This window comes from Peromyscus maniculatus, chromosome 23 (assembly GCF_049852395.1).
Source record: "Peromyscus maniculatus bairdii isolate BWxNUB_F1_BW_parent chromosome 23, HU_Pman_BW_mat_3.1, whole genome shotgun sequence".
Classification (NCBI taxonomy): domain Eukaryota; kingdom Metazoa; phylum Chordata; class Mammalia; order Rodentia; family Cricetidae; genus Peromyscus; species Peromyscus maniculatus.
The window spans coordinates 11,121,400-11,139,237 of NC_134874.1; the positions used below are offsets into that span (position 1 = coordinate 11,121,400).

General features: G+C 48.8%; 1 long non-coding RNA gene across 1 annotated transcript; it reads right to left on the reverse strand.

The window, feature by feature from the left end:
• Positions 1-7,827: 7,827 nt before the first annotated feature.
• Positions 7,828-9,471, reverse strand: LOC143270346 (uncharacterized). Its single transcript, XR_013047499.1, has 2 exons — positions 9,195-9,471; positions 7,828-8,638 (listed from the first exon to the last, which is right to left on the reverse strand). It is a non-coding gene; the product is annotated as an uncharacterized LOC143270346 (long non-coding RNA).
• Between the last annotated feature and the right edge of the window lie 8,367 nt (positions 9,472-17,838).

Here is a 17,838-nt window from a genome sequence, read left to right on the forward strand (position 1 = left end):
TTTGTGGTATATGTGTGCGGTGTGCATGTGCCTATGTGTGTGCCTATGCCTGAGTAGAATTCAGAGAATAACTTACTTGCAGGAATTTATTCTCTCCTGCCATGTGAGTCCTCGGAACTCACATAGTCTGACTCGGTAGCAAATGCCATCTTGACGGCCTCCTGCTCCTACAGTTCAGGGTGGCATTAAATTCTCTATTCAGCCAAGGATAACCTTGAATTCCTGCCTCCTGCTTCCATCTTCCAGAAGCTGGGATTCCAGGTGTGAATCACCTTGCAGATCTGAGGGAGTTTTGTGCCTGCTAGTCAAGCCTGTTACCAACTGAGACATAGACACAACCCCACCATGATTTTCCTTCTTTCTTCTTTCTTTCCTTCTCTTTCTTTCTTTCTTTCTTTCTTTCTTTCTTTCTTTCTTTCTTTCTTTCTTTCTTTCTTTCTTTCTTTCTCTCTCTCTCTCTCTCTCTCTCTCTCTCTCTCTCTCTCTCTCTCTCTCTCTCTCTCGTAGCCCGGGATAACTTTGAACTCCTGACCTTCCTCACCCACCTCCCAGCCACCATTTCCAGCATTTGAAGCCACCATGACCAAGACTCCACAGTGGAAATCGGTATGTTTGCCCAGGTGAGCAGGTTGATACGTTCATGACAAGGATGTTTTTAGTTCATGGTCCACAAAAGAAGCCTGTGTGTAAGGGGCAAACACCACAAAGCTGGTTGCTGAAGGACACAGGCCGTCTTGAAGGCCACATAGTCCCTGGAGCACAAAGTCCACTACTGGAAGTCCAAGAATGCAGTCCAACCTGGAGACTGGAGCCCACAGCCACCAAGAATCCTTGGCGATCCCAAGATTGGAAATCCCACCCCTCCAAAGTTCCTTGCATCTGGGGCTTGGTTTAATTGTTGTTTGTTTGGGTCTGACTTTTTGAGATAGTTTCTCTGCCTAGCCCAGACTCACTTCACACTGAGGATCCTCTGGCCTCAGACTACCTGGCGCTGGAATCGCATGCCTATTCTGTCACACCCACCTGTACCTCAGGCTAGGTGTGTCTGCACTTAGGGCCTGGAGGTGACAAGGACACATTCACATCCTGCTTGGAGACTCAGTTCTCTGCCCTGTGGCAAACGGAGATGATCCTGGAATTCAGTGAGGGTTTTTTTTGTTTTTTGTTTTTTTTGGGTTTTTGTTTTTTTTTTTTTTGGTGTTTTTTGTTTGTTTTTTGTTTTTTCTCAGAGCTGAGGACCGAACCCAGGGCCTTGTGCTTGCTAGGCAAGCGCTCTACCACTGAGCTAAATCCCCAGCCCCTTGTTTTTTGTTTTGTTTCATTCTTTTAAAAAAAAAAAAAAAAAAGTGGATTGGATTTTCCCCAGACTTGACTCGTCTTTTAGAGAAATCACTTTATCTTTTTAAATTGTCTAGTTTTTCTACACCTCCTTCAGAAGTCAAAATAGCAGTAGATGTGCTGGGTGAGTTCAATGGGATAATGGAAGTAACCCAGGCTCCCAGGGCAAGCACCTTCACACACTGAGTCCTCCTCAGCCCTGTTTCTGTCTGTCTGTTTGTCTGTTTTTGTTTGTTGAGAAGGAGACTCACTGTAATGCCCAGGCTAGACTCAAACTTATTAGGCTCAAGAAAGCATCCTGTTTCAGCCTCCCTAGTAAATGTTTTTACAGGGGTGTGCTACCACGCCTGATTCAATAAAAGGGGCCTTCCAGAAGTCAAAAGTACCTCTGATGATACCACCGTGCGTTAAGCATGTACCACGTGCTAAGTATTATTGGTGGGGCCTGGGTAGGCTGAACAGTGTATACCCGACCCTGGTTGAGCTGGGCCCAGTGCTAGGTGAGCCTGGCCAGGCTACTTGAATACTCTTTCACTGGCCCTAACTGAAGAGTAGAGATCCTTGGACCTCTTGGGATGGCCATTATTGTAAGAAACACAAAGAAAACGAAAGAAAGGCCCATCATAGTGGTCAGGACGGAATCTCCCACAGAGGAGAGGCAGTCTCTGTGTCTGTTTTCTTTTTCTATTTCCTGGGGCTTCTTGAATAATTCTGATTCCTAGGCCAGCTGGGTTCAGTGTTCTGGGCAAGGAACGGACCATGTCACTTGAAGGGAAGTGTCTCCCTCTCCCCTGTTATAGACAGGAAAGGTAAAACTCAGGGAGAACAAGTAACATGGCCAAGAGAATCAACTTTGCTTTTTGTTTGTTTGTTTGTTTGCTGTTTTTTTCTTTTCTCTTCTTTTTCTTTTTCTTTTCTTTTCTTTTCTTTTTTTTGTTTTTTTTTTTTTTTGTTTTTTTTGCTGGTGTCTGTGTATGTGTGTATATGTGTGTGTCATGTTGCCTCTAAGACAAAGTCTCACTCTATAGCCTGGCTAGCCTGGAACTCACTCTGTAGACCAGGCTGGTCTCAAATTCACAGAGACCTGCCTACCTCTGCCTCCCGAGTGCTGGGATTAAAGGCCTGTGCCTCAATTGCTGGTTTCTGTGGTTCCAGGAATCAAACTGAGGGCTTTGTGTATGTTAGGCAAACACTCAACCAACTGAGACACATCTCCAGCCCCTAAATTTTGAATTTAAAAACAAAATGAAAAAAATACTATTACACTTATTTTGGAGGCAGACATGCCATAGCATACATGTGGAGATCTTAGGGATCAAACTTGGTCAAGCTTGGCAGCAAGTGTCTTTCCCATGCCAGCCATCTTACTGGCCCCTGCATCTTAAATGTCATAACTCTGAGTTTTGGCATTTTCTTTCTGGGTTTGCTTTTAAGCTGAAATAGACATATGTTCATTTTATGAGCTTCCAAGCTTGTGTGTTCACAAGCCATCCCCTACCCCAGCAAGTCCACTCACCTCTGCCCTCTGGGTTCTACGTGTACGGCTTATGTGAAGATCGGGCATAGTAGCACATGCCTGTAATCTCAGCATTTGGGAGACAAGGGTGGAAAGGTCATGCATTTGGGAACAGCCTGGGCTATAGAAAGAGACATTAAGGAGCATTGGTGGCGCACACCTGTAATCCCAGCACTCGGGAGGCAGAGGCAGGTGGATCTCTGCGAGTTCCAGGCCAGGGCGGTCTATCGAGTGAATTCCAGTACAGGCTGGTCTACAGAGCTAGGTAGTGAGACCCTGCCTCAAATCAAGATTGCTAAAGAAAGACCCTACCCAAAGACCTAGAAGCTAGTTACATCAGAGCTGCTTCTCTTCGCTTTGTGACAGGGTCAAAATGGGGAGGTCCCAGCTGGAGCACTCTTAGGATGGATGCTCCCCACCTCCTGGAATGGCGGGGGAGGGGGGGCGGGGGGCAGGGGGCAGGGGGGGCAGGGGGGGCGCTTCCATTTAAAATACATGCATCCTGGTGATTTATCATGGCTCCTCAGCTAGGCCAGGAACCTCTCTTTCCTTCTGGCTGTACAAGCTGGTGCAAAGGATGAGGCAGCCTCCCAGTGGTTTTTTTTTTTTCCCCTTCCTTTCTCCCCGTGCTGTGTTTATCCACCCAAGAAAGTATTTTAAGCACTGTTTCTATTATGCTATTCTGAGCCCATTACTCCGCAGGGTGATTAAAATTTCTCTTGGCCAGAGAAGAGAAGACAATATGTTTGCCGCCTCCTTCCAGAACTGTTGCTTTTCCCAAGCAGCCTTCAAAGGAGGAGATATAAACACTAGGCACACAAAATACATGCTCGCTGCACAGCAGGAGTCTGTAGAGTATTATGCCCTTCACCTTGGCCTGGACTCCAAGCAGCTGGGACAAGGATTGGGGAAGTGGGATGCTGGAGGCTCCCCAGTTCCTGGCTCTTCCTTCTTGTGTGTGTGTTAATCCTCTCCATCCCCACCCTTCCATGGACAAGACAGCCGGTGATTTCTGCTGGTTTGACTCCTGCCAGGTTTTTTTTTTTTAAGACAGGGTCTCACTTACTAGGCTGGCCTCAAACTCACAGTGAGCCAACTGCCTCTGCCTCTCATGTGCTGGGATGAAAGGCTGGAGGAGGGACCAGCTTCCTTGGATGTGTGAGTCTGGAAGTCAGCCAAACTGGGGAAAAGTGTCTAGCAGAGAGGGGAGAGGAGAAGGGAGCAGGGAAGAGGAGAAAGCAGAAAGGGCCAGACCAGCTATGTGGTAAACAGGGCCAGCTCAGAGAGGTCAGGAGCCCTCGGGAGAACCACACAGCAGACATCAGATCCAAACGAGAAGGGAAGCCTAGAGTGGGGGGCGGCAGTGTGCACCGTAATCCCACACCAGGGATACTGAGATTTCCAGACTAGCTTGGGCTACATAGCAAGACTGTATTGGGAGGGAAAGAAAAAAAAAAAAAAAAAAAAAAAAAACTAGGTAACTAACCAACCAACCCAATAAATGAGATCTCTTAAATGAGTGTGGACAGAGGGAATGGAATGGAAAAGTCCAGCTTTGATTTCTTATCTTTACAGCCTATGGCCGGAGGGCAAGAGGTTTAACCTCCCAGAAGGTCTGCGTCCTTATCTGCCGAATGTCCCCACCTCCTGGAGCCTGGGGGAGAACACTGTTGGAACTTCACTAAGTCCCCAGCTTCCTTTTTCCTTCCTGATTCCTGATTCTCTTTGATGAATTCTCTTTCACTTTCCCGGTTCACTTAGCAACCTTCTTCTTCCCCCCACCCCCAACCCCGCTTTCTCTTTTTCAGAGAAAAGCCCAAGCCACTGCCATCCCCGCCCCCAGACAGGAGCTGAGCCACACTGCTGGAAGTCACCTCTCAGGTGACTGCGGCCGCTGGGCAGACCCAGGGCCCCCAGCTACTCCCTAGCTGTTTTCATGAACACCTCGACATCTCTCCCTATCTCCCATGCCCGGCGACTTCAAGCCCTGGAGATGTCTCTGATCCCTCCTCTGCCTCTCAAGCTGGCTGGAGTGTTTTGAAGCCAGCAGCTGATCATTCCCCCTAAGGTCCTGAGGACATTAGCATCACTCTGGCCTATCTCCCAGACACACACAGCAGATGAGATTAAAGAGAAAGGGGGCGTGTGAGGCTCGCAAGCCAAAGATTCCTGCGTCCCGCCCTGGGCCCTGGAGGAAAGCGGTATTATTCTAGAGATAAAGTTACTGGTTGTATGAAGGCATCTTGAGGAACTTTCTCCTTGGAATCAAGGGCTTCTCGGAGTCAGTAACACCTGCAAGTCCAGACACGTCCTGAGTGCTTCAATAGCCTAGGAACCCTTTCTGCAGCCAAATGGATACTGAGATAACTCCCCTAGGGGGCTTCGGCTCATAGATCTGTCACATGCTGGCGCCATGATGGTTTCTTCACGCAGCACTCGTCTTGAAAGCAAGCAGGACTCTATGGGTGGCCACCATGCCCATGCGGAGGTCAGAAGGGCAACTTGAGGAAGCTGGTTCTCTCCTTCCATCTTGTGGGTATCAGGATACCAAACTCAAGTCATTAAGCTTGGCAGCAGGGCACCTGTACCCACTGGGCCATCTTGCCACCCCCTCCCTATTTTGTTTTGAGACAAGGTCTGGCATAGCCCAAGCTGACCTGGAACCTGATACACACCACGGGCAAGGATGGGGATGACCATGAACTAAGAGTTCCCATTAGTGTTCTCTAATGGCAACTGCGACTGAGCAGTTACTGCCGAGTGTCCTTCTGCGGAGTATCCATTAAAAAAAAAAAAATCTTCTGCCCGGTTTTTAATTGGGTCGTTTGCCTTCTGATGACTGACTTCAAAGACTTCTGTAATATTCTAGATCCATGGTCCCTTGTCAGACAAATGATTTACAAATCACTCACACACACCACTATTTCCTGATTTTTCCATGTTCTTAACAGGGTCTTTCAGAGAAGATGATTTTTTTTATTTGTTTTGTCTTGTTCGAGACAGGGTTTCTCTGTGTTGTTTTGATGCCTGTCCTGGATCTCACTCTGTAAACCAGGCTGGCCTCAAACTCATAGAGATCAGAGTGCTGGGATTAAAGGCATGTGCCACCACCACCACCACCACCACCACCACCACCACCACCACCACCACGACCCAACGAGAAGATGATTCTTAAATCCTTATTTATTTAAGTCATTTATTTTTGTCTTATCGTATATGCTTTTTTGTATCCTAACCTAGTAATTTTTCTCTAGCTTAAGTGCACAAAGACAGGCTTAAGTTATTTTCTGCTAAGTTATATTGTGATTGCTGTTATGTTTAGTCATAACTCAGGTAGTTTAGGTCGGATATATGAGTTAGATAGACACTCCACTTGCCACACATCTGTACATCTCATCAGTTACATTCTCACATATTTGTCCCAAAAGAGAACTATTTCCACAGGAGAAAAAAAAAAATATTGACATTTGAGCCCAACTTGAGAGCTCACATCTGCAACCCCAGCACTCAAGACGCTGAGGCAGGAGGATTGCCTAGAGCTCAAGTTCGGCCTCAGTCATGTGAGTTCCAAGCCAGCAGTGCCTAGAGCATCACACTCAGTCTTAAAACCAACCAAGCAACCATTAAGCATGTCACATGCCTAAGGGATTTGATCACCAACACCCCCCACCCCCAAACCCGGTAGTGGAGCATGCCTGTAACCCAAGCACTTGAGAAGTTGAGGCCGGGGAACAGGAAGTTCAAGGTGTGAGCTTATCATCTCAGCCCCAGAGACATGAAGACAGAAACATAACCTTGAGTTCAAGACCAATGTGGGCTAATCAGCTGAAATAAAATAAAATAAAATAAAATAAAATAAAATAAAATAAAATAAAATAAAATAAAATAAAATAAAGAAGAAAACACATGTTGAGGGAAAACAAGCCCCCAAGGATGAGAAGAGAGAGAGGTAAGCTACTCATGGAAGTGGGGGACCATGGTGGCTCCGTCAGATGGCAGGGAGTAGGAGAGTGGAAGGTGACATATTTGTTCTTGAAGTCCTCATACCATTCATCCCGCCGTTACGGCCACCACGCCCCTGCTGGGCCAGTGCCAGGCTCTGCTGCTGTTCCGATGAATTCATGGAGCAGGCCTGTCCTCCTCAAGGCTCAATCAAAGGGAACAAAGACTTCATCTTCCGGCTGGACAGCCCTGACAACTGACGTAGTCTCTCAGGAAACCAGGTCACATGCCAAGGCGACAGTGGAAGTCATCCTTCATATTTGACCCGGCTCCCAGGAACTCTTTTTACCCAGCACGTCCCCTCAAACCACTTCCTGCTTCAGCCTTAGACATGCTACGGTCACACAGGCCTAAGCCACTCTTGGTCTGGCAAGTTGGTTCCATTTTGAAGGCTCCAGGGGAAAAGCTGCTTGAGAGGGGGATATTCTGGCCACCTTCAGGGTTTGTTGGCTTTGTCAGTGTGTGAGCGTGATCCCCAATTACTCTGCGTGCCTGGGGTCTTCTGTATGTCACTGTGTTTCTTCTCATTTGTTAGCTTATTTATTCATTTGTTTATTTAAACTGATACACACACACACACACACACACACACACACACACACACACACACACGAGGGCAGGGTTTCTTTCTCTGTGTAGCTCTAACTGTCCCGGAACTAAATTTGTAGGGAGGGTAACCTCAAACTCAGAGATCCACCTGCCTCTGCCTCTCAAATGCTGGGGCGTCAAAGGCAGGTGCCACCACTTCTGGCTGTATTGTTTATTTATTTATTTATATATTTTTTTTGGTTTTTCGAGACAGGGTTTCTCTGTGTAGCTTTGCGCCTTTCCTGAAGCTCACTTGGTAGCCCAGGCTGGCCTCGAACTCACAGAGATCCGCCTGGCTCTGCCTCCCGAGTGCTGGGGGATTAAAGGCGTGCGCCACCGCCGCCGCCGCCGCCGCCGCCGCCGCCACCACCACCACCACCTCCCGGCATTGTATCATTTATTTTGGGAAGAGAGGGAGAGCACACACTATGGCTTTCATATGGTGGTCAGAAGGCGACCCGTGGGAGTCCGTTCTCTCCTTCCACCATGTGAGTCCCAGGCTAGCCTCAAACTTGCTATGCTGTCAGTGCTAACCTTGAAACTCCCATTTTCCTCCCTCAGCTTCCTGAGGGCCGGGACAACAGGCATGCACTACCACACCTGTTGATAATGACGCCCCCTTGCATAAAATTCCTCGGTGGCTCCCTATCACGCTCCCCATACTTATCAGATTCCATCCAAGGCAATCCACCCAATCCAAACCCAACAGAATTCCATTCTCCTCGTGTCTGGCCCCCTCCCCAAGGTAATATCTGTTCAGCCTTTAGAGTCTAGCTTAGATGCCACTTCCTTCAGGAAGTCCACCTTGCCTGTCCCGCCCTTGTGGGTCAGTTCTCCCTGCTCAGTACTCCAAGGCTAAGCCTGTCATCACAGCCCTGAGCACTGGGGCAAGGGTGTTGTCCGTCTCCTCCAAATGTCAGGGACACACACAGGGTTACGTCTCTGCATATGTGAACCACACAACCACACATCCGGGGAGGAGATCCAGAATCGGAATCCCATTCAGGAACGGGACCCAGAATAATAGATGCCTGTCCATTCTTCCTCCATATCTTCAGCAGACATCACTAATGGATCGCCAACACTCCTAATCGCTCCTCGGCACCGGGTTCCAGTCAGTCTAAGTAAGAATCGATCCAAGCGTGACCCGACAAGAGTTTTGTTTTCTGGTGTGATCTATCAAGCATCCCTGGTCTGAAAGTCAGGAAAACAAACCTCAGAAATGTCACACGACAAGTCTTCCTGACAGCGGGGACAGTGTTGCGATTCTCTAGCCCATCTCCTCAGGCTGTGTGACCAGCCCACACCCAGGATGTCTAAGGAATGTGACACCCTTGCAACAGGAGAGGAGGCGATTCTTGGAAGGCCTGAAAACACCAAGTCCAAAGTGATGATGCAGAGCCTCAGGGTCACCTCAGAGGCCCAAACACTTCCTTTCTTTTGTCTTTTCCCTTCCTCTTTTTTTTCTTTTCTTCCCCCTCCCTTTCCTGTAATCCAGGTTGGGCCTCTCACTAAATAGCCAAGGATGACCTTGAACTCCTGGTCCTCTTTCTCCCATCACAAAAGCTGGGATTACAGACTACCACTCCTAGCTATTCCTTCCCGTTTTTTTTTAAATTGCCCAGAGTCAACCTTGGGTCTCTCTTGCCTGGGCTTCTTGTCACCTCCATACGCATCCAGCTTCCAGTCCTTAACTGTAAAGGATGCAGGCCTCCCTCCACACAAGAAGAGATGGGAGATGGTATCTCACCTTTCCCTTTTTACAAATCAGTGTTTTCCTTGGCAATAATTTCTGTCTTCTTCTTGGTTGTTGGCTTGAGGCCTGGCCTTGCAATATAGGCCTGACTGACCTGGAACTCGCTATGTGAACCAAGCTGGCCTTGAATTCGAAGCCATCTTCCTGCCTCAACCTCCTGGCTTGAGCCACCACACCCAACTCGATCCCTCTCCCCTTTAGACAGGGTCTCACTGTACAGCCCTGGCTGTCTTGGAATTCACTAAGTAGATCAGACTGATCCCCCCCCCCCCCCCCCCCCCCGCCTCTGCCTCCCAAGTAACGGGATTAAAGGTGTGCACCAGCCCAGTGATGGTGGGGCAGGCCTTTAATCCCAGCACTCCTGCGGCAGAGGCAGGTGAGTCTCTGTGAGTTCGAGGCCAGCCTGGTCTACAAAGTGACTTCAAGGACAGGCTCCAAAAGCTACACAGAGAAATCCTGTCTCAAAAAACAAACAAACAAACAAAAAGATTTGCACCACCATGCCTGTCCTAAAAAAAAAAAAAAAAAAAGTTTTTAAGAGATATGATCTATGTTGCCCAGGCTAACCTAGAACTCCTGAGCTCAAGCAATCTTTTTTGTTGTTTTGGTCTTTTGAGACAGGGTTTTTCTGTTGAACGGCTCTGGCTGACCTGGAACTCACTTTGTAGACCAGGCTGGCCTCAAACTCACAGAGATCCGCCTGCCTCTGCCTCCCAAGTGCTGGGATTAAAGGTATTAGCCAATTTTTTTTTAATACAATCTATTTTCAAGCACTATTCTTTTTTGTTTTTTTTTGTTTTGTTTTTTTGTTTGTTTGTTTGTTTGTTTGTTTTTGTCAGAACTGAGGACCAAACCCAGGGCCTTGTGCTTGCTAGGCAAGTGCTCTACCACTGAGCTACATCCCCAACCCTCAAGTACTATTCTTAATGCAATCTTTTTTCCCCCTGTACTAGGACTTGAACTAAGGGCCTTATATATGTCAGACAAGTGTTACCCAGGTCTGAAAAACAAAATAAAAAACAAAAACCAGGTTCTCGCCAAGTATTTCAGGCTGTCCTTGACCTTGACATTTTTCCCACCTCAGCTTCCACCAATAATTTTAGATTGACAGAAAAACTGCATAATCACCACAGGAAAGGCCTCGCGATTCTGTGCCCAGGGTCTCCCTAACGTCCAACAAATCACTAAAAAGCAAGCAAGGCTTTGGGTGGCTCACATCTGTAATCCCAGCGACTTGGGAGACTGGTGCAGAGAGATTGCCTGAGAATTCAAGGCCAGCCTGCGCAACCGTGAGACCTTAAAACCAACTCCCTGCCCCAACAGTGGCCCTTAAAACCTCACCAGAGACAGCGGAATCCCTGTGAGCGGGAGGCCAGCCTGGTCTGTATAGTAAAACAGTCAAGGAAAAAGGAAACAAAGCAAATACCCCAACACTGTCACATCCTTTCCTCAGCCAAACCCCCAGAATTTATGGGCGCGTGCGTCACCATCTCTCTGTTCCTGGGCCCGGCCTGGCATGGGACCCTTTTCCCTTTCTGTGAGCACCGTGGGGGAGGGGCTCTCCCTCTCTCCCTGCCAATGATCCCAGCTCACTCCAAGAGCTGTTGGCTTTTCCTCTGCCGGGATCCACACCTCTGCTCCCATTTTAAAGATTATGGTTTCGGGAGAAAGGGACCTCACCCAGCTATTTCTAGGGTCGTGGGCAAGTGCTCTGGCTGGGTTGCTCTCTCCCTTTCGGGTCTTAAGGCCACTGTTCTCCCTCAGAAGGCCGCTGGCACTTCCTGGAAAATCTGGCACGGACTTTTACAGTATGCTTCCCCTCAGGCCCCTCACCCCAAACTTCGTTTGTTCTTTTATGACTAAGGATATATATCTCCTGCTAGCTTTAGAACTTTATGGGCTGATTTTCCTTTGAATTTCAGGCCAAGGTCGGGGGAACTCTTTGAGCTGTGATGTCACAGTGCGTTGCCTTGGTTACCGCCATGACATCATCAGGCTAGCCTGGGGGGGGGCGCAGAAAGAGAGAGCTGTCTTTTTCATCTGTAGTTGGCCTTCTTTGGAACTGTTGTGAATTTGAAAGAGAAGACTTAGGTCCCTCTAAAACACGTCACTGGCCATAAAAATCAGACCACAATCAAAGGCTATTAATCTGTTCTTTCTACTTTATTTATTTGACTACTGCGGTGGGGGATGGGCGCTCATGCATGTCATGGCATGCCGCCTGTGGAAGTCAGAGGACAACTTATAAATGGCAGCTCTCTCCTTCCACCCCGTGGGTCCCAGGCATGGAACTCAGGTCATCAGGCTTAGCAGCAAGCACCTTTACCCACTGAACCATCTCCCTGGCCCAGGGGTGTAAGGGTGGGGTAGGGTGGGGGATGTAAATGCATCCATAGCAACCAGAACAAGGTATTTGCTAAGAAACCACCAGTAAGGCACAGAGAGACAGACACACAGAGGCACAGACCACCCTCCACCTCCTTACCCCCACCCCACCCCCACATCCTATCAGCCAAATGGCCTAGATGGGATGGATTTCACGAGGTGTCTCCTGGTCTTTAATCTAATCTAATCTGTCTCTCCCAGGGCATAAAAGCAAAAGTAAAGAGAGCCGTTCGGAGCCAGGAATGCTGGGTTTGGGGGGGTGGGGGGCTCTTTAATAAAAGGCGGGAAAGAACAAACAGAGAATGCATCTTGAAAAAATGCTCATCTGTCCCTGCCCAGCCCCCACCCTGGCACTTAGGGTCAGGGGAGGGGGAACAGAAAAATGTGTTTTTATTGTGAACATGTGTCAAGAGGACTCCATCTTGTGAGCGCGGTACCCACAATGAGTATATTTGTGTTGTAATTAATGTAAGATCAGAGACGCTTGGTTTTTACAAAAGGCCACTGTCGGTCCGGGGTATGTGATGTGGGGCGAGGATTCAGTGTGGCAATGTGGTGTGCGCTGCGCCTGTTGCAATTAAGTGTTTTGTCATCCAAGGACAAAGTGAGTAAGGGTGACTCCCAGACGGGATTGAACCCAAAACACAGTTCCCAAATGTTTCTTCTTGGCAACTGTTTTAAAGGAAATTCAGTGCAGGAGGAATGTCGAGGCAGCTGTAATTAGACCTTGGAGAAAGGGGCTGGAAGATTACTGGGGCCAGTTTTTTATTTGGTCTCTCCGCCCCCCCCCCCATATCACCCCCTGTCCTGGTCATCCAGAGTCTTACTCATCTGGAGTCCTCGGCCCATCACACTGTTCAGCAAATTTTGCTTGCCTCTCTGGGAAATCCCCTTGCAAGGTCAAGTCTCCCCCGGGAAGTGACAGCAGCCACTATAGAGGCACACACAAAGATGTTATCCAAACCATCTAGAGCCATGCCCTGGCCTAGAACTCAGGGGGTTCATTTCCCAGGGGCTCCTATCCAAAGCAGGAGTTGAATGCAGTGTGTGGCCCCAGATTCCTAGCCATCCTGGACATTTATAATGCAAGGGGGAATCTGAATGGGCCCTTCCAACCTCATTCATGTGTGTGTGTGTGTGTGTGTGTTGGGGTGTGCAGCCCCATGAGTCTGCAGTTAAAAATGGTTTCCATCTGTCCCTATGTTTCTCTGTTGCTATGGATCTGCTGTCCCGTGGCATGGTTCTGCATGTCTGGGGGTCTTTTGCCCGATCTGGGGAGGGTGTCCGTGAGCACATGGGTATGGAGCCCATAGAAGCATATGGGCTCCTATGCACGGGGCACTACATGTGGCAGAGTACTTGGAAATACGTTGTGTTCGTTTTACTTTATAGTTTTTCCACCCAGTAGCCTCTCTGTAAAGTCCTCAGCTCATCATCTAAGTGCAGTCCGAGGTTCACAGGGTGAAAAAAGCTGTGAGTCTCCAGCTAGCTGGAACCTCAGAAAGGAAGAAGAGGAGGCTAGGTGGTCAAGAGGGGATGGAGGATCAGGGTCTCATTCTGTAGCCCAGGTTGGCCCTGAACTCACTCTGTAGCTCTGTAGCCAAGGCTGGTCTCAAACTCACAGCTATCTCCCTGCTTCTGCCTCCTGAGTGCTAGATTACAGGCGTGCACCACTATGCCCAGCCAAGAAAGTGGCATTTTGGTGAATCATCTCAATCCCTTTATGGAACTCCACTTCGAGGGGCTCTGACTTAGGAATCTTGGCGTTGGGTGGGATCCATCCTAGGGTTTGGGGGTTTTCTGTCTCACTGACCCCTCCCCTTCTCCATGCTGACTGTCAAGAACAGATGTGCCCCAGTTTGTAAACGCTGGCCAGCTGGAGAGGATGCATTAACCATGCACGTAGCTTCTTCCAAACACCAAAGCTAAGGAGGCCTCCGGGATGAACACTGGGGGTCTCTCAGGCACATCCTGTGACCTGCTTGCTTTCAAACACTTCCTCAGTCTCCTCCTGCCCCCATCCCGAAGACGTTAAAGAAAATACAGATGCTGAATGCGGTGGTATACCTTTGTAATCCCAGCATTCTGCAGGCGAGAGCAGGATGAACACAAGTCATTCAGGGTCATCCTTGGCTACATAGAACTACATGAAACCCTGCCTAAAAATGCCAAAACTGGGCAGCCAAGATCACCCAGAGAGTGAAGATACTTGCTGCCAAGCCCAGGTTTGACCCCCTAAAACCCCCATAATAGGAGAGGACAAACTTTCAAATTGTCTTCTGAAGGCTTTGGTACACACTACGTACCCACAATCTGCAAAGCATGTTGTGCACGCTCACACATGTGCACATACATACACACACAAAAATCAATGAAACTTTTTCAAATATTTCTAAAACTAAAACACCATTATTAGTCAATTAATTAATGGGATATAGAAGGTTTTGTTGCTGATATGATATGGCACTCACAAATGACTCCAGTAAATTGTGTGGCTGCTCACACCTGTAATCCCATCACTTAGAAGACTGAGCCAGGAGGATTGTTACAAATCCCAGGCTACCCTGAACTACAAAGTAAAACCCTGCATTTAAAACAAAATTAAAAACAAACAAACAGAACCACTGAAATGGGCAGTGGGGGCACACACCTTTAATCCCAGCATTCAGGAGGCAGAGGCAGGAGGATCAGAGTTCGAGGCCAGCCTGGGCTGCAGAGTGAGTTCCAGGGCAGCCAGGGCCACACAGAGAAACCCTGTCTGGAAAAAGAGAAACATGGGTGGAATCATGCCCTAGTACACTATAGCCTGTTTGCTTTGTGGTTGGTTTTGTTTTGAAACAGAGTCTCAAATAGCCCAGGCTAGGCTGCAGTATCTATGAAGCAGGGAATGACCTTGAACTTCTCATCCTTCTGTCTCCACATCCTTAGTGTTGGCACTGCACACAGCCATCCTTACCAATGGCTTTCAACCAGGGCTCATGGCCTGCCTTGGGGGATTTTAAGCAAGAATTTCTAGAGACACTTTGGATTGTCATAACCAGGGCATGTCCTGCTACCCAGGAAAGTCCCTGGATGGACCCAATGACTGGACCCAAATGTCCACAACACTGAGGCTGAGAATCCCCATGAGATCACACACACACACACACACACACATACACACCACCTCACACCATTCAGCTATGGTGCCCTTTGAAGCCAAATTTTAAAATACATGTGTGTAGGTTTCTGGACATGCTTGTGCTTGAACATGTGTGGAGGTCAGAAGCCAACTTTTTTTTTGGGGGGGGGGAGTCAGTCTCTCTCCTTTCACTGTGTAGGTCCTGGGGGATTGAACTCAGGTCAGCAGGCTTGGTGGCAGACACCTTTATCCGCTAAGCCAACTCACTGGCCCTGAAGCAGGGTTATTTTTTTTTCATGCTTCCTGCAGACTTATGCCCCCCAAAGCAAAGTTTGCAGAACTAGACTTCAAAGTTTCGAGCTTAAAGCTTCCTTGCACCAAAAAGTTTATGGAACTCCGCTTTTATGGCTGAGGTGGAGGCGGGGAAGACAGTCGGAGGAATTGGAATGGGGACCAGGAAGAGGAAACCAACAAAGAAAGGTCAACCCTACCCGCTCCTTAATCTCCTCCGCTGATGAAGTCAAGTCCCGCAGCCAGCCACATGTGTTTCTTTGGCAAGTGAGGGAAGGAAATGACTGTAAAGCTCTTGTGAGCAGAGCCACGCCGAAGCACACAGACGTAAACAGATGACCACATGAGTCCAAACACACGGCCCTCACCACTCTGGACACACACGCACAGGCCCTCGTCCACACACAACCTCGGCGGCAGCAGGCTCAGCAGGTCCAAGATGGATGAGACAAGAGAAAGACCCCACGGCATCCTTACAGGGACCCCTCTCCAGGTCTGTGGGGTGTTTACCCACCAACCCCACAGTTCCCCAGAGTTTTCTTGAGTGCGAGCAGCAGGAAATATTAGATAGAAGGATTTAGAGTGTGGAGATAAACGGATAGAAAATACAGGATAGCCTCAAGAGGGCCTGGAACCTATTCCAATGGGCCCCAACTGTCTCTGCCCTAGGGTAATCATAGGAACGCCAAGGGGTGGAGCAAAAGACCCCCCTCCCCCAACACAGCCAAGTGCAGACCATCTCAGACACCTGCGCTCAGGCCTGTGGTCCAATCATCTTCTCTATTCAGACCTGCTGAGTAAAGCCACCAGGAACCTGAAAACGGGCTGCCACACAGGTCCCACTGTTAAAGGCATGGCAAACATGGGCCTGAGAATGTGGCTGTTCCTCAGTGGTAGAATGATTGCCTAGCATGTCCGGGGGCCCTGGATTCGATCCTTGACAACGCATAAGCCTGGTGTCGTGGTGCACACCACCACTTCCAGCACTCTGGAGGTAGAGACAAGGGGATCCAAGTTCAAAGTCAGCCTCAGGTACATAGTAAGTTTGAGGCCAGCCTGGGCTACATGAGACCCTGAGAAACAAAAATGAGGAAGCCAAGGAGAGGGGAATGGAGGAGAGGGGTGGGGAGTGGAGAGGAGGAGGGGGAGAAAGAATGGACAGAGATGACCAACTTAAGGAACCCCGCCAGGACCACGAACCCAGCCAGGACCACGACTGTATCTCTTACCTGTCTTAGTCACTGTCACATTCTCTGTGCTGGCAGCCAGGGCTCATCACCCTTAGCACCGCTGATAATTCTTTGTCATGGGGTGCCTTGGTTCCATGGGGACTGCGACTGCAGCCCACCAGGTTCCTGTGTTGAAGGACTGGCTGTGGGCCAGTGGACTCTGAGGAACTGGATGCCTTCTTGGAGGAGGAGGCTCTCTACAGGCTTCAGGCCCTGGAGAGATGGTTCTTGTCCCATTCCTTCCGGTTGCTGCTTCCTGACTGCTGTGAGGGGAGGGGACCCTGTCCCATCATGTCACCATGCCCTCTTCACCAACCCAAAGCCGTACACAGGGAGGAACTGAAACCCAGGAGCCGAGACCAAAATGTTAAATCCTCCTCAGCAAGACACAGAGGCACGAGCCTGAGATGTCAGCACCCAGAAGGTAGAGGCTGGAGGGTCACTGTGGGTTCAAGGCCAATCTGGTGGGCTTATGGAGTTCCAGGTGAGCCAGGGCTACCTAGTGAGAACCTGTCTCGGGGAAGAGCAGCCAGGTGTGGTAGAACAGCCAGGTGTGGTAGAACACACATCTTTAACCCCAGCACTCATGCGGAAGGGGCAGGCAGAGCTTTGTGAGGAAAAGCTGAGCATGGTAGCACATCTGTATCCTAAGCACCAGAAGATAGAGGCAGGAGGATTAAGAGTTCCAAGTCATCCTGAGTTACTTAGTAAGTTTGAGGCCATCCTGGGCTACGTAAGACCCGCTCTCAAAATAAAACACTTCCCTACAACAAATAAGTAAATCCTTCCTCTCTTGTGTTCTCTGTTTTTGGGGATTTAATTTTTTTTAAGTTACTACCCCCCCTCCCCCCAGACAGGATTTCTCTGTGTATCCCTAGCTGTCCTGGAACTCGATTTGTAGACCAGGCTGGGCTTGAACTCACAGAGATCCTCCTGCCTCTGAGTGCTGGGATTAAAGGTTTTAAGTCACTTTTGTTGTTTTAAGAATAGCGTATTACAGTGTAGCCCAGGCTGGCCTCAAAAAAATCACAGCAATCCTCCTGCCTCAGCTTCCCAAGTTCTGTGATTACAAGGGTGGGCCACCCCTTCATTTTAATGATCACTATTTCCTTATCATTGTGTGTGCGAGAGAGATCATACATCTAGGTGTGGACACATGGATGCCCCGAGGCACATACATGGAAGTCAGAGGAAAACCTAGGGTTACTCCTCTCCGTCCCCCTGGTTTGAGGCAGAGCCTCTCTCTCTCTCTCTCTCTCTCTCTCTCTCTCTCTCTCTCTCTCTCTCTCTTATTATCGGCTTGATACAGTACAAATTCTTATCCTAATAGTTAAATGTTTCACTGAAGCTTGCCCAGTGATTGAGTAAAACCAAAACTTATTATAAGCCACAGTCACCCTAGGGCCCCCCCCACCCTGCTCTATAGCCTCCCTGGATCTGTGGGTTGCAGTCTGATTGTTCTTTGCTTTATATCTAGAATCCACTTATGAGTGAGTACATACCATGTTTGTCCTTCTGGGTCTGGGTTACCTCACTCAGCACGACGTTTTCTAGTTCCTTCCATTTGCCTGCAAACCTCATGCTGTCATTGTTTTGCTCTAGGCATTGCCTC